Source organism: Rana temporaria, chromosome 6, assembly GCF_905171775.1.
Source record: "Rana temporaria chromosome 6, aRanTem1.1, whole genome shotgun sequence".
NCBI lineage: Eukaryota > Metazoa > Chordata > Amphibia > Anura > Ranidae > Rana > Rana temporaria.
In genome coordinates, this window is record NC_053494.1 from 192926202 (window position 1) to 192944141 (window position 17940).

Sequence of the window (17940 nt, forward strand, 5' to 3'; positions counted from 1 at the left end):
GGATAATATAGTACATTTTCACTTACAACTTTAAAGTGTTACTAAACCCAGGACCCTTCATTCACTCTATCTGGTCTCCCACAGTACACAGAATATGGAAATACAACTATTTTAGTAAATATAAACTTCTAAATACCTTTTCTCATCAGCAGTATACAGCAGTTTTGTGACTTCTATCATTGTCTGGTTAAAGCTTGTAGGACGAGTTTTCATTCTTCCTCGACTGTCCTATGAGGCTGCAGGAACCCTGACCCTCTGTCTGGACAGTGCTGATTGGCCATGTGCTGATCACATGCACAATCCCAAGAACAAATAAAAACACTCTAGCAATGCACACCAAACTGAACATTTACGGCCTCACTCCAAAGGCTCTTTACTATCAGGAGATGGTTTGGGGACTGTGGAAGAAGGGGAGGATCAGAGAAGACAGGTTCAAACAGCATTTTTACACAATGCAGTGTAGTATATATAACACAGTGTATTGAAGTAGTTAAGGGGAACCCGTGCCAAAATGTAAAAAAAATTGACATGGGGTCCCCCCCAAAATCCATACCAGGCCCTTCAGATCTGGTATGGATTTTAAGTTGAACCCTGTGCCAAAGTTAAAAATAAATGACGTGGGGTCCCCCAAAAATTCATACCAGACACTTATCCCCCCCAAAGCACCTTGTCCCCATATTGATGGGGACAATTGGGCCCCATCCCCACAACACTTGCCCAGTGGTTGTCGGGGTCTGCATTCTGTGGTCTACATTTTACCCCTACCTATTCACAAAAAAAGTGTCAAAAAGTAAAAATGACAGGAGACAGTTTTGGACAGTTCCTTTATTTAAAAAAAAAAAAAAAAGACGTTCTGCCAACTGCTGTCTCTTGGCTGTGACAGCTGTTATATAAGCAAGGGCAGGACCACCCGGGTGACCCCACCCCCTTCTGAAGTCATGTGACATTTACATCACCGGGTGGCCCTGACTTTGCCTACATAACTGCTGTCACAGCCAGGAGACAGCAGTCGGTGGGACACCTCCCAGCGAAGGAGCTTTTTTTTTCTGTTTTTCGGGTGCGGGCGCTGTGATTGAAGATAGATGGACATCGCGGGACACTTTATTTTATTTATTTTTTTAATAAAGGAATTGTCCAAAACTGTCTCCTGTCGTTTTTTCTTTTTTAACACTATTTTGATGATATTCCATATTCCGATAAGCCCCCCGCCTGCAGACCACCACAACCACCGGGCAAGGGCTGTGAGCATGAAGCCCTTGTCCCCATCAACATGGGGATAAGGTGCTTTGGGGGGACCCCAAAGCCCCCTCCCCATGTTGAAGGCATGTTGAGTCCCCCCTTTCCTGGCCTACCAGGTTGCATGCTCGGATATGGGTCCGGTATGGATTTTGGGGGGACCCCACGCCAATTTGTTTTAAAAAACCTTCTTTACTTTTTGCTGTGGGGTTCCCCTTAATATCCATACCAGTCCCAAAGGTCCTGGTATGGACTGAGGGGGGGGGGCACATGTTCAATGTTCAATGTTTTTTTTATCTATATTACCGGAAGCTGACATAACATTTCAGCCACAAGCAATTTTACATTAAGGCTTAATTTCCATGGACGTTTTTACAGCCATTTCTTTTAGCCTTTTTTACAACTTAAAAACGCCTGTCCATGTTTTTTTTTTTTTGAGCTGGAGCTCAAAAACGCTGCGCTAGCATTTTTGAGCATTTTTGGAGCGTTTTTTAACGTCTGGTATTTTTACAGCTCTAAGGCTGGAGCTTCAGAACGCACTGGTCCTGGGTTTTTTTTGCAGCTTAAAAACGGCTCAGCCATCTACAGCTCAAAAACGTCATGGTGGGCATGAGGCCATAGACTAACATGGAGGGCCGTTTTTAAGCTGCAAAAAAAAGCTCAGAAAAGTGGCTGTAAAAACGTCCAAAAACGTCCATGGAAATGAAGCCTAAGGCTTCATTTCCATGGACGTTTTTACAGCCACTTTTTTTAGCTTTTTTTACAGCTTAAAAACGCCTGTCCATGTTTTATTTTTATTTTTTGAGCTGGAGCTCAAAAAAGCTGCGGTAGTGTTTTTGCGCGTTTTTGCGCATTTTTGATCGTTTTTGAGCATTTTTTAACATCTGGCGTTTTTACAGCTCTAAAGCTAGAGCTTCAGAACGCACTGGTCCTGGTTTTTTTTTTTGCAGCTACAAAACGGCTCAGCCATCTACAGCTCAAAAACGTCATGGTGGGCATGAGGCCATAGACTAACATGGAGAGCCGTTTTTAAGCTGCAAAAAACATTCAGAAAAGTGGCTGTAAAAACGCCCAAAAATGTCCATGGATATGAAGCCTAAATGTTTTTATTTAGAAATTTAATTTTGCTGCAGGACTGTAAAACACATCGGAAAGATGCGCTACATTACAGGCAGACTAAGGGGACCCTTTCCTTAGTGAATGAGGCAAAGCTCTGCTGACTTCCATCATCCAATCATGTGGAAGATAAAATAATGTTTAATTTTCTTTGCAAGTAAAATTTGACCATATTCATGGAGCTAAAAGAACATTCCATTGAAAAGTAAACCATATATGTGCCTTTAGTAAATCCACCAGAGAGTGTTTCATTATATAAAAAAGAAAAGCCATTATTTGTGCGGTCTTGAATACTTGAACCTAGAAGCAGTCTCTGATGCACAGTTAGACCTGATCCTGTGTATGATTTAGTGTCCTTCCCAGGAATATTAACTAAAATCATTATATCCTACAGACGTGTTCTCCTCTAAGCAAGAATCTGATCCTCCGTTGTTTATCTGTGATAAATTGAAGTAACTGAGATTCCCGGAACTGGAATCATTTGTAACTATCAGAACCCTAATGATTATTTCTCGTAAATGCACCTTTTAGAGCAATATTGCAGTATTTATTTACATGGGGCGTTTATCATGGCCGGGAGGGAAGATGGATGGATCGGGGAGATAGTGTCGCTGGGAGGATTGGTCACCTCCTCGGGCAGCTCTCGGATGCCCTCTGGGCTATTGAAAAGCCGGAGTATATGAGGATGCCGACTGAAGGTTTTTACCGAGATTTATTATCATACATAAAAGAACAGAACATCCCTTCATTTCTTTAAAACTCACAATGGCATAAGTACATGTTTTCTGTGCCACAACCACAGGAATGAGACATAAATGTGTTTAAATAATGAAGCCGCAGTTCATATTTAGGTGCTGCTTAGAACACGCTCAGCATAATATAGTGTGGTGACACCTGTAGCAAAGAATAAAAGAGGGAGCCTGCTAAGCACAGTTTTCAAATAAGCAGACAATAACATTTATACAAACACAAAAAAAAAAATCAAGAAAAAAAACACTAATGCATTGTACACACGATCGGAATTTCCGTCGGGATAAACTCGGATTTTTCAGACAGAATTTCGTTCAAGCTGTCTTGCATACACACTGTCACACCAAAGTCCAACCGTCAAGAAAGCGGTGACGTACAACACTACGTCAAGCCGAGAAAAATAATGTTCAATGCTTCCAACCATGCGTCGACTTGATTCTGAGTATGCATGTTTTTTTTCTCCGTCGAAGTTCCATACAGACGAATGGAATTTCCAATAGAATTTTTTTTCCGTTGGAATTTCCGAAGGAAAAACTCAGATGGGGCGCTGCACACACAGTCGGAATATCCGATGAAAAAATTCCATCTGACTTTTTTCATCAGAAATTTCGATCGTGTGTACAAGGCATAAGGTGCATATTTATGAAGTAGTGATTAAGGCTAATATATGCCCCTTAACCCCCCTAGAGATTGTCCATAGCAACCAAAAAGTGTCCCTTTACATCAAAAGTGGTTTTAGAGCAGCTAGAAAACAGCGATAATAAATTAGAATCACTCGCAGAATTGAGCGATAGCGATTTGTGGGGAAATTCGGCATCAAACAGTAAAAGTAATGACCGCGACAATTCTGCAACTGAGCAAATTTCAGTGTTTTTAATTTGATTACATTATTGAATAATTTTTATTATAATTACATTATTATTTGTTATAATTATTTATTATATTATAATTTATGATTTTGTTTTTCAAACTTTATCATACCCGAGATGTCTACTAGACTCTTGTTTGGACAGATTTAAGTAAGTTATTCCTAAGAATTACAGGCCTACAATATAAAACGCCAAATTTGCATGCAAAATAATTGTACCGCTTTCAGCACCTAAAATCTGACATAATCATGCCGCCAGGGAGGTTAAATCTGCATAATGTGAATAAAGATTAATTCACATATGCACATTAGGAACAATTTAACCTGCTACAGGATATGCATTTCTGACCATTTACTCCTGAAATCTTCTCAGCCTTGTCTGGCAGGTTAGGAAACCAGATTTTCTCTGCTGCAGTCAGTGAACACTTACAGGTTTTGCCCCTCCCCCAGCCTGTGACTGGACAGCGGAAAGAGAAGCAGCAGACTGAAGGGCTCATCTTTCTGTCACTCTGCTCTCTCCTCTTTTCAGCATTATCCTTGTAATATAGCACCACCGATTGGTTCCTGTTGCTGGTTCTCCTTCTCTCAGTCTTGCATGTTCAGTACAGCGGCTGTAAGAGGCTCATTCCAAGACCTGTTATAGTAAATATATTGATGAAAATGTGTCTGCACAGAATCGTACTCATATAAGTGCCATACTCCTTTTTAAGGGAATTCCAAGGTATTTGGTCTTCAACAGAACAGCCATTGGTAGTGCAAATATTATGCCGCTAATGAGCCAGGATGCAACTTGTGAAGGATCTGCCATTGATACCTGAATAGCATGCAGCCAGGTGCAGTACAATATATGAAGACAAAACTATGACCAGTTAAGCTCCATACACACGGGCCAATTATTGGGAGACATCAGCCAGTTAAAAGAAAAACGACTGACGTTTGGCCAGTTTGGCAGAAGCCAGTCCCATTCGGACGAGCATGCTGGAAAACCAACAGCTGATCAGCGTGGTGGGGGGTCCCCCTGTCAGAACACAACAGCTCAGGGGGAGAGATTGCTGTACTAATGTCAGATCGTGTAGAATGAAAAAAAAAATGATTAGTGTTTACCAGAAGGGCCGGTGCGTGACTGTTTTGTGCGTCTTGCCAAGTGCGTGGATGACTACAACAGAGTGGACTCACCAGGGCAGCAGAAGTAGCTTTTCTTCTACATTCAGAGACCTTATGGTGCCCACCTCCCCCAGCTGTCCTTGTGCCCCCTTCCTCTGCCGTTCTTGTGCCCACTTCCTCTGCCTCCCCAGCTGTCCTTGTGCCCGTCTCCTCCGCCATCCTCGTGCCCACTTCCTTCGCCTCCCCAGCTGTCCCCGTGCCCGTTTTCTTTGCCGTCCTCATGCCCACTTCCTCTGCCTCCCCAGCTGTCCTTATGCTTGCCTCCTATGTCATCCTCGTGCCCGCCTCCTCTGCCTCCCCAGTGTACCCACAATAACAAAAGGAAGTATTCAGCGCTAAGAGAAATGAAATGTAAAATAATGCTAGCCAGCACTTAGAATAAATTCAAATAAACTTCCCAAAAGCAACATATACAGTGAAACAGTGCAGCGCAAAAATATTAAAATGCAAAATAAGAAAATTCCATATGTGAAAGTGTATAAGAGAAATCCAAGTAAATTTCATTAAATGGTGCAGGTTCAGAGCAGGTGACCAGATAGAGATCCTCCACCAAGAAGTAAAGATGGCCCCTCACCTCATTCATTTGACCTTCAAGAGGTCACAAAGCATGGTATACAATCTGAGGTCCTAATATTATCAGTCAGAAGGTCGCTTGGCAACTCCGGGTGACAATGAAGGGCTCATAGATGGCAGCAATGATGAACAAAAAGGGGAGAGATCTAATGCTCTCAGTAGCAAAAAGGCATTTATTTAAAACAAATAAAAGTACACTCACATTTATCAGCACTCTCAACCGAGTGCAGGTTCACAAGTGGAAAACACTGGTAGGTGCACAGCATAGAGCATACAACGGCGATCGCGGGTGACGTCACACCCAACTCCTCCCCCTCGTACGCGTTACTTCCTCAGCGTAGGGCAAAGAGATAATGCAGACGTCCCGCTGTCAAAAATATATATAGCGGAGGCGATGTCATGATAACCGCCCTAATCAATCAGGCCATCCGACGCACGCAGCCCATATCAGCTCGCGTATCATACCAGAGCTGCTAAAAAACAATGGCAATAAACAGGCACTGACTCATAACCGCTCATATGAAAAATGTAATTAAAAAAGGTCAGAAAACAATACCACCAATCTGGCCACTGACTAAATGGAAAAGATCGAACATAAAAATATATATAAAAACTTTTTTATATATAGAAAAGTAAAATTTAAATTTCCAAGGACTAAATGCAAAGATGTGAAAAACAGGGAAAAAGGGAGACTCTGTCTCTACTACATACAAAAAATTGCATGTCCGATGCAAAATATGCAATTAATCCCTTTGTAAATTTATTCGCAAAAAATTATCTCACAAACATTTAATTAAAAACTTGCTCATTAAAATTATGGAAAATGACGTCATCCACGATCACCTTTCACAAAACACGAAAATTCTAAAAGTTTGATATATACCCACATTAAATAAACCTTAAAATCTAACAGGTACACATAATTACACTAACAATACCTTAAAATTACCTATTCGAAATGAAACAATTTAAGTCAAACTCAACATTTAAGCCTGCTGGCGAGGAGACGTTCTCGATCCCCCAGAATTTCCCAGTGTACCCTCCCCACTGTCCTCCTCTACCTCCCCAGCTGTGCCCACCTCCTCCGCCTTCCCAGCTGTCGCCCTCCTCACAACCTGAGCTGCTGCTGACCTCCTCCACAACAGCCATGACGGATGTCCTCCACGGCTGCTGCTTTCTCTGGAGAGTTATTCAGCGCCCCAGCCTTGTTTACGGTGACATTCTTCAGCCCCTCATGTTCCCCCGGCCAGTGGGGAAGTCAGTGGCCATGGCTGCACCCCCCCTAGGCAGCATTATGACCTAGGCGGCTGCCTAGTTCACTTAGCGGGAGTGCCAGCCCTGTGTACCAGGCTTTAGGCAAATGGTCTAGACAGACAATAGACAGAAGCAGGATCGAAAAATACAGGCCAAGGTCAAATATCCAAGAATCATGACAGAATGTATCCAGATCCAGACTGACAGAATCTGTTGATCAGGCACTGGATGGGGCTGCTAAATTCTCTTTTAAGGTGTATAACGAAGGCCAGGTGTGCAGGTTACAGTGGCAGTGTTACAGTCCCATAAACTGCCCAAAGATGGCAAAGGAGAGCAATTACAACAATTTAAAGTCTTAAGCCTCGTACACACGCAAAAACCAGCAAGAAACTTGCTGGGAGATATTTTTTTGCCAAGGAAACCGGTCGTGTGTACATTTTCCTCGAGGAAACTGCCGAGAAACTCGACGAGCCAAAAAGAGAGCAAGTTCTCTATTTCCTTGACGGGAATGGAGAAACTTGCCTTGTCGAGTTTCTCGACAGCCTAACAAGGAACTCGACGAGGAAAACGATGTGTTTTGCCCGTCGAGTTCCTCGGTCGTGTGTACGAGGCTTAACACTTTATTGTCAAGTGTAACCATGGGTGGATTGTTATAACAACTGAATAATTCTCAGATCAGACAGACCTACAGGCAGATATTCAGAAGAATCAGAGAGTGTTGGGTTGGCGATTCTCCTGATTTAATTTGCACTGTATATGAGTAGTAGTTAAAAGGACTACAATTCTTACTAATATGGGCATGGTGGCTAGCACTCCCACCTAGCAGTACTGGGGTGGTTGGTTTGAATTCCAACTAAGGCACTATCCGCCTGGAGTTTGTATGTTCTCTCTGTGCCTGCGTGGGTTTCCTTTGGGTACTCTGGTTTCCTCTCACACTTCAAAGACATGCTGGAAGGTTAATTGGCTCCTGTCTAAATTGGCCCTAATATGTATAACTGTGAGTTAAGCTGGCCATACATTATACTATTTTATTATTCAATTTCCTTTAGATTTACCTTCAACTATGTAGTGCAAGGGCCTGTCTGATGACATGCAAATTGAAAGTGTTTAGGTATGACCTCATATTATATGGTTTTGGTATATCTAGAGGAAAATTGTACCAGAAAATTGTATGGCCAGCCTTAGGGACCTTAGATTGTAAGCTTGTGGAGAGCAGGGTCTGATGTGAACGTGCAATATATATGTAAATTGACAGCGCTATATACCTATAATAGTAAGAGAACTTATTCTCTCTGGAAAAGAGAAGAGGGGATATGATTTTAATGTACAAATACCATACTGGTGACCCCACAATAGGGATAAAACTTTTTTGTGGAAGGGAGTTTAACAAGACACGTGGCCACTGATTAAAATGAGAAGAAAAGGGTTTAACCTTAAAATACCTAGAGGGTTCTATACTGTGGGAGTGACAAGGATGTGGAATTCCCTTCCACAGGCGGTGGTCTTAGCGGGGGGCATCGGTAGTTTTAAGAAACTATTAGATAAGCACCTGAATGACCACAACATACAGGGATATACAATGTAATACTGACATATAATCACACACATAGGATGGACTTGATGGACTTGTGTCTTTTTTCAACCTCACCTACTATGTAACTATATGTAACTATGACAGTTCATGATGTAAAAACATCTTCGGGTACAAAATGACACCTGGCCATTGCTGGATAAACAGGTGCTCTTAGCAGTCCAGGCATCCATAAAGTAAGCCATGGACCATCTACTTTTTCCTGAATCCTGCTAGTTCCGTCCTATTTATTAGTATTTATAACGCAGTCTGTCGCTTTGTACATTACAAGCGAGAAAACATGCAGTGACGGGGAGATAATATCTGTCAGATAGAGCTTGTCAAGGGCCCTGTTGGTGAGAGCTTCCACAACTCCGATTAATCTGCCATATTGTGATTGTCCACAATGCCGAAACCTTCCATACATACAGTGTATATAAATATATAAATCGTTTTTTTTTTTTTCTTTCAGTCTGCTTTCCATTTCCAGGGAATGTCAATTTTCTCATTGCTTGCAAGACAACTTGTAATATTCTTCAGGAGAGATCGCTGCCTTCAATCTGTGATAAAACCAACGTGTAAAAATACTCAGAAGCCATATGTTCTTAGGAACATCCCTTCTGTCTTAGCATCACAGCTCTGTCATCTTAGGTATTAAATATATACATAGTGCACAGGATGTGTACAGGGAAAATTTAATTTAAAATAATAATACGTAAATAAAAATGATAAAATGCAACAAAAGCCACTTTCTTTGTGGATTTAAAGGTGTTTATCCTCTATGGGGGGGTTAAAGGAACATCCAAAGATGAATATTCATAGATACAATACTGTGCATAATTTCAAGTTCATGGCCCAGATTCACAACCGAGATACGACGGCGTATCTCCAGATACGCCGTCGTATCTCTGCGTTGCGCCGTCGTATCTATGCGCCTGATTCTTAGAATCAGTTACGCATAGATATCCATTAGATCCGACAGGCGTAAGTCTCTTACGCCGTTGGATCTTAACTGCATTTTTTTTTTTACCGCTAGGTGGCGCTTCCGTCGAATTCAGCGTTGAGTATGCAAATTAGCTAGATACGTGAATTCCCGAACGTACGCGCGGCAGACGCAGTAAAGTTACAACGTTTACGTTAGGCTTTTCCCGGTGTAAAGTTGCCCCTGCTATATGAGGCGCAGCCAATGTTAAATATGGCCGTCGTTCCCGCGTTGAAATTTGAAAAAGTTACGTTGTTTGCGTAAGTCGTCCGTGAATGGGGCTGGACGTCATTTACGTTCACGTCGAAAAACCAATGACGTCCTTGCGGCGTACTTTGGAGCAATGCACACTGGGAAATTCCACGGACGGCGCATGTGCCGTTCCGCAAAAACGTCAATCACGTCGGGTCACAGTAGTTTTACATAAAACACGCCCCCCCAATCCAAATTTGAATTAGGCGGGCTTACGCCGGCCGATTTAAGCTACGCCGCCGCAACTTACGGAGCAAGTGCTTTGAGAATACAGCACTTGGCCGTGTAAGTTGCGGAGGCGTAACGTAAATTAGATACGTTACGCCCGAACAAATTTTACGCGGCTCTACGTGAATCCGGGCCCATGGGTTTATTCATGTGGGCCCAGTTGATACCAGTGCAGTAAAAAAATGTAGTGCATAGTTGGAGACACGAGTCCAATATGGAAGGGTCCACTGGTGGTTTCAATTACAATTAAGGTTTTTGATCCTGTCTTCTCTGATCCTCCCTTTCTTTTACTGACCCCAATCCATCTACTGATAGAAAAGAGCCTTGGAGGCACCCTGCACATGCTCAGTTTGGTGTGTATTGCTAGGGAGTTATTTTTAGTTTTTTTGGGAAGGTGCATGTGATCAGCACAGGGCCAGACAGAGGGTCAGGGGTCCTGCATTTAGTTGCTTGTCTGAAGTTTTGGCCAGGTTCTCTTTATTAAAGCGTTTGTTACCCTAAAAAAAAAATGGATCTTGTTCCCTTACTTAAAGCATTTGCATGTGCATTACAATGCTTGTGCTGTGTAATTTGGCCTCCTGTATCACCTGAAATACCCGGCTGATCCTTCCTGGCTATACCCTCCCCTCTGTAAACTGTCCACTGTTAATCATGGCTGCTGAGCCCTGACACCGTGGTCAGTTTACGTGCCTCCATTATCCTCAGCTGTCCTCTGTCTATGTGCCTGTGCTATATAAAAACAATGCCGATTTTTGTTTTTGACAGGTCCCCTTCCCTACTTCCAGGAGATTAAGAAAAAACACGCAGTAACCGATAGCAACCAAATGACACTTTTTCCCATGGCAGATGATTATTGATGGTTTTCTCTGGGTTGCTGTAATTTATTAATTGCTCTTTTCGCTCATTAAATAATCTCAGTGGTGTCTGAATGACTTCAGTAATGTAGCTCACAGTTCTTCGCTAAGAACACATTTTCAGAATCTCCAAATCATTCGAAAATATCACATTTCTGAAGGCAGAAAAAAAAAGGAAAAATACAGCACAAGTGTGACTCAGGCGGAGTGACATTTACATGAGTAAGTTATCCAAACAGAAAATTTGACCAAACACCAAAGTCGTCAATTCAGCAGCTGCCACAACAGCCAACGACGGGCACAGCCAAAATAAGGACCTTAAGGAACCCGTCCAAAAAGTCAGGTGCCGTGGCTGCAGAGAATAGGCGGAAGATCAGTTGGCATTTTGGGCAGGGAGCCCGTGAGTGTTGGATTTCGTTCTGGGCCGCAGCAGGAGCGGGAATTGGAGTAAAGCTAACACTGTCAACAGACTGCTGTCAAGGTATTTTTCATATTATGTTAATACAATGGTGAATTCACGGTGAGCATTTTCGCATTCAGCTGAAAGAGAAGCTTTTTTCTGCCAACGTAGGGAGGAAAGAAGGCCTGTTGGTGTAATTAATGCTTGGTGTCCCCTATGTGTGTACTCGGTGTCCAGGGCCGCTGATAAGCCAGGAGGTCCCCAGGGGCCCGGAGGCCCCCAGGGCCCCGGATGGCAACCCCCCTTTTATTTATTTATTTTTTATTAAAAAAAAATATATTTTTTCTAATATATATATTTTTTTATTTTTTATTAAAGGGACAATTTTTTTTTCTTAGGGGTACGGGGGGTCCCCAGAGGCCCGGAGATCCCCAGGGCCCAGGATGAAAACACCAGTTTTTTTTATAAAAAAATAAATACATTTTTATATATTTTTTTATTTTATATATATATATATATATATATATATATATATATATATATATACATATATATATATATATATTATTATTATTATTATTATTATTATTAATAAAGGTCCCCAGGGCCCCAGATAGCAATCCACCTTTTTTTATAAATTCTTTTTTTTTTCATATTTTTTTTTTTTATTCCTTATATATATATATATATATATATATATATATATATATATATATATATATATATATATATATATATATATATATATATATATATATATATGTATATACAAGGAATAAAAAGAAAAAAAAATGAAATAAAATATATATATTAAAGGGCTCATGAGCTCTCCATGTGGCAAACCCCCCCTTTTTTTTTTTTTTATAAATGTTTTTTTTTTTTAGGCTGTACGGGGCCCCATGATTTCTATCAGCGGCCCTGTCGGTGTCCCCTATGTGTGTGCTCAGTGTCCCCTATGTGTGTGCTCGGTGTCCCCTATGTGTGTGCTCGGTGTTCCCTATGTGTGTGCTCAGTGTCCCCTATGTGTGTGCTCGGTGTCCCCTATGTGTGTGCTCGGTGTTCCCTATGTGTGTGCTCGGTGTCCCCTATGTGTGTGCTCGGTGTTCCCTATGTGTGTGCTCGGTGTCCCCTATGTGTGTGCTCGGTGTTCCCTATGTGTGTGCTCGGTGTCCCCTATGTGTGTGCTCGGTGTCCCCTATGTGTGTGCTCGGTGTACCCTATGTGTGTGCTCGGTGTCCCCTATGTGTGTGCTCGGTGTACCCTATGTGTGTGCTCGGTGTTCCCTATGTGTGTGCTCAGTGTCCCCTATGTGTGTGCTCAGTGTACCCTATGTGTGTGCTCAGTGTCCCCTATGTGTGTACTCGGTGTCCCCTATGTGTGTGCTCGGTGTCCCCTATGTGTGTGCTCGGTGTTCCCTATGTGTGTGCTCAGTGTCCCCTATGTGTGTGCTCGGTGTACCCTATGTGTGTGCTCAGCGTCCCCTATGTGTGTGCTCGGTGTTCCCTATGTGTGTGCTCAGTGTCCCCTATGTGTGTGCTCGGTGTCCCCTATGTGTGTGCTCGGTGTCCCCTATGTGTGTGCTCGGTGTACCCTATGTGTGTGCTCGGTGTTCCCTATGTGTGTGCTCGGTGTCCCCTATGTGTGTGCTCGGTGTCCCCTATGTGTGTGCTCAGTGTCCCCTATGTGTGTGCTCGGTGTTCCCTATGTGTGTGCTCGGTGTCCCCTATGTGTGTGCTCGGTGTCCCCTATGTGTGTGCTCAGTGTCCCCTATGTGTGTGCTCGGTGTTCCCTATGTGTGTGCTCAGTGTCCCCTATGTGTGTACTCGGTGTTCCCTATGTGTGTGCTCGGTGTCCCCTATGTGTGTGCTCGGTGTCCCCTATGTGTGTGCTCGGTGTCGCCTATGTGTGTGCTCGGTGTCGCCTATGTGTGTGCTCGGTGTCCCCTATGTGTGTGCTCGGTGTCCCCTATGTGTGTGCTCGGTGTCCCCTATGTGTGTGCTCGGTGTCCCCTATGTGTGTGCTCAGTGTCCCCTATGTGTGTGCTCGGTGTCCCCTATGTGTGTGCTCGGTGTCCCCTATGTGTGTGCTCGGTGTGACAGAGCCCCCATAGTAAAGCCATTAAAGTATAAATTATACATAAACTCAATTTACTAAAATCTCATATAAGCTTTAACATGTCAATGTCCTTTTATGAGTTATTTTCAGTATTATTAATTTCATGGAAATAATACCTGGTGATCCTGTTATGACGGCTTGTAGTCAGGTGCAGTCTACTGTCTCCGCTGCAGGTGGTGCTCATTAAATTCATTTAATCTGTTTTTCAGAATTTGTTTTGTTTATTCAAATTCAAATCGATTCCAATTTTCGAAATTTGGTCGAATTGAACTCAATTCAACCAAATTCTGAAAATTCTAATTGATTTGGAATTTGAATCGAATGTCATTTGAAATCGAATGTATTTTATTCTAAATTTTGGAAGATGGTTATATTCTTTCTCTTCCATTTCATTCTATTGTTTTTTTCTATTCTTTTATTTTCTACTCTATTCTATTCAATTGTATTCTATTCGAAATTCGAATTTAGGCAGATGGTAATATTGTTATATTCTTTCTATTCTATTTTATCGTATTTTTTTCTATTCTATTATTTTCTATTCTATTATTTTATATTCTAATACTTTCTTCTTTTATTTTTTTAGACATGTGCAGAACGAAAACATGTGTTTGGTTTCGATTCATCATTTACATGAATTTGTTTAGTTAAATAAATTTCATTTGTTTTTTTTAATTTGTTTTGTTTATTCAAATTCAAATCAATTCGGATTTTTCAAATTTGGTCGAATTTAACTCAATTCAGCTGAATTCGGAAAATTCTAATTGATTTAAATTTCATTCCAATTGGAATCGAATGTCATTTGAAATCAAATGTATTCTATTCTAAATTTTGGAAGATGGTTATATTCTTTCTATTCCATTTCATTCTATTGTTTTTTTCTATTCTTTTATTTTCTACCCTATTCTATTCAAATGTATTCTATTCGAAATTCGAATTTAGGCAGATGGTAATATTGTTATATTCTTTCTATTCTATTTTATAGTTTTTTTATATTCTATTATTTTATATTCTATTATTTTATATTTTAATACTTTTTTTTTTTTTTTAGACATGTGCAGAATGAAAACATTTGTTTGGTTTCGATTCATAATTTACATAAATGTGTTTAGTTAAATAAATTTCATTTGTTTTTTAAATTTGTTTTGTTTATTCAAATTCAAATCAATTAGAATTTTCCAAATTTGGTCGAATTTAACTCAATTCAGCTGAATTCGGAAAATTCTAATTGATTTGAATTTCATTCGAATTGGAATCGAATGTCATTTGAAATCGAATATATTCTATTCAAAATACATTTTTTGGAAGATGGTTATATTCTTACTATTCCATGTTATTCTATTGTTTTTTTCTATTGTTTTATCTCATACTCTATTCTATTGAAATGTATTCTATTTGAAATTCGAATTTAGGCAGATGGTAATATTGTTATATTCTTTATATTATTGTTTTTTTCTATTATTTTTTCTATTCTACTATTTTCTATTCTATTCTAATACTTTCATTTTTTTTTATTTTGATCTGTGCAGAACGAAAACATTTGTTTTGTTTCGATTCATTATTTACATAAATTTGTTTAGATAAATGAATTTAATTTGTTTTCGGAAATTGGTTTGTTTATTCAAATTCAAATCGATTTGAATTTTCCAAATTTGGTCGAATTTAACTCAATTCAACTGAATTTAGAAAATTCAAATTGATTCGAATTCCATTCAAATTGGAATCAAATTCTATTCGAATTGGAATCGAATGTAATTCGAAATCAAATGTATTCTTTTCAAAATTCACATTTTGGAAGATAGTTACTGTATATTCTTTCTATTCCATTTTTTTTCTATTGTTTTTTTTTTCTATTCTTTTATTTTCTATTCTATTCAAATGTATTGTAGAAACAGTACCAACAATGGAGGTAGCAATGAAAGTGGGTTACAAATCATTAATATTAAAAAAGGACAAATAAATGTAATTGTGACGTGGAGATAGAACTTATATAAGAATACACCAGGGGTCAGAGTAGAGAAAGCAGAGAAACTTAGACCTGATATTCCCACCCATCTCGATCAGTCGAGACCAGGCGGGGTACCAAATACAGAAGAGTCCAAGGCATCCCATATCTTGTTGAACTGGGTTACAGCATCTCCCACCTGATCAGTCATATATTCTATTCTATGTATTTCCAAAATCACCTTCAAAAGTTGGGCTTGAGAGGGCGGGAAATAGATAACCAATATAGAGGAATAGTTCTTTTAGCTTCTATTACTTTCTATTCTATTCAAATTCAAATCTATTCTACATGAAATTACAATTTCGGAAAATGGGTGTATTCTTTCTAGTTTATTCTATTCTATTGTTTTTTTTCTATTCTATTCTTTTATTTTATTATTTATTATTTTTTATTCTTTTCAAATCTATTCTTTTCTATTCTTTTTTAATTCAAATGTATTATATTCAAATTAAGGGGACTGGTTATATTCTTTCTATTTTTTTCTATTGTTTTTTATATTCTATTCTGTAATTTTATTTTCTCTTCTATTTTCAATTTGAATTTATTTCATTTGAATCTAAATTTTGTTTCGATATTTCAAATTTGCCTAAAGTCGTTACTATTGTCATACGTAAATTCGGATACATCCAAATTTCTAAATAACAAAAAATGTGTCTGAATTTGGATAAGGAACAAAAAACGAACTTCACATGTCTAGCGCTCGTCCGCATTGGCAATGCAAGTGAAGACGGTAGTCGAGTGGAACCTATGGTTTCCTTGGTCACAAAGAGAAAGCATCTGATTGGATGCTGGCACCTCATGTGACTTTGGTGGCCATCTTGGATCAGGCAGAGTCTATTGGGTTCTACATTCTCTTTGGAGACCTTCTTTATCTCTGATTGTCCACTCAGTGGTCGACACTTATAATATTTGCGCAGCGTGTTTTTTTCTTAATCAGCTTCTAACATCAGCTTGTTCAGTTAACCACTAGCCAACCAGCCGCCATCATTATACTGAGGCAGGTCGACTCTCCTGCCCAAATTGCCTTAGCTGTGCAGTTAGAACACACTGAGGGGATACATTTAACCCCTTGATCGCCCCCTAGTGTTAACCCCTTAAATATCAGTGACATTTACACAGTAATCAGTGGTTATTTATAACACTGATCGCTGTATAAGGCTCCATTCACACTAGTGCTTTTTTTGATGCATTTTGCAGAAATGCAGGGAAATTTTTAACATGGTTTCCTATGGAACATGTTCACATCAATGCTTTTTTGTGCCTCTGCATTTTTGGAAAGGGTCAGGGACTTTTTTTTCCTGCAAAAAGCAGCGTTTTGCATGTAATAGAAGTCAATGGACCCGCATCCAAAACGCAAGTACCGCGTTTTTACCGTGTTTTTACCGTGAATTTGCAGCGATTTTTCCGCGATTTGTGTTTTGCGTTTTTTTTAACCTGTTTATAGCTGGTTGTTAAAGGAAGTGTAAAAAAATTAAAATTGATGGCTAAAAAAAAAACGCAAAACGCAAATCGCAGGTTTCTGCACAGATGTCAATGTAAATCACGGCCCAAAATCGCAAAAAGTAGTGCAGGAACTACTTTTTTAAATCGGTGCAGCGCCGCAGATGCCGAGTCGCACCGATTAGGACGGTGTCATTGCCGACAATTGCCGGCAAATGCCGCCGATTTGAGAAATGCGATTTCACATGTGAAATCGCATCTCAAATCGAAGCAAATCGTACCCAGTGTGAACCTGGGCAAAGGTGTCTGATCGTCGCCATTACTAGTAAAAAAAATAAATAAAAAATGCCATAAATCTATCACCTATTTTGTAGAAGCCTATTGCTAGTTTTTTTCGTTTTTTTTACAAAAAATATGTAGAACAATACATATTGGCCCAATTTAAGTAATACATTTTTTTAATATATATATATATATATATATATATATATATATATATATATATATATATATATATTTTTTTTTTTTTTTTTTTTGAATATGTATTATAGCAAAAAGTAAATTTTTTCTTTTTTTAATTTTCACTTTTTGTTTGTTTATAGCGTAAATTAAAAATGCAGAGGTGATCAAATACCACCAAAAGAAAGCTCTATTTGTGGGGAAAAAAGGACGTCAATTTTGTTTGGGTACAGCATCGCTCGACCGCGCAATTATCAGTTAAATCGACGCAGTGCCGTATCGCAAAAAATTGGCCTGGTCATTAAGGGGGCAAACCCTTCCGGGGCTGAAGTGGTTAAGCTTTGGCAATAGAACCTGGAAGCTGATTGGTTTCTATGAGAGCGTCACCAGATTCTGTACTCTCTATTCTTAGTAAATAACCCCCAGAGTCTCTAGTTAGTAAGGACTTTGGGGCAGATCCACATAGCGAGTACGCCGGCGCACTTTCAAATTTCCTGCGTCGTATCTTTGTTTTGAATCCTCAAAACAAGATACGACGGCATCTGGGCGTCTTCGTACGCCTTCGGATCTAAGATGCAATTCTTCGGCATCCGCTGGGTGGCTTTCCGGTCGTAATCCGCGTCGAGTATGCAAATTAGCTATTCTTTTACGTCGTCTCTAGTCGGCTTTTTCCGGCG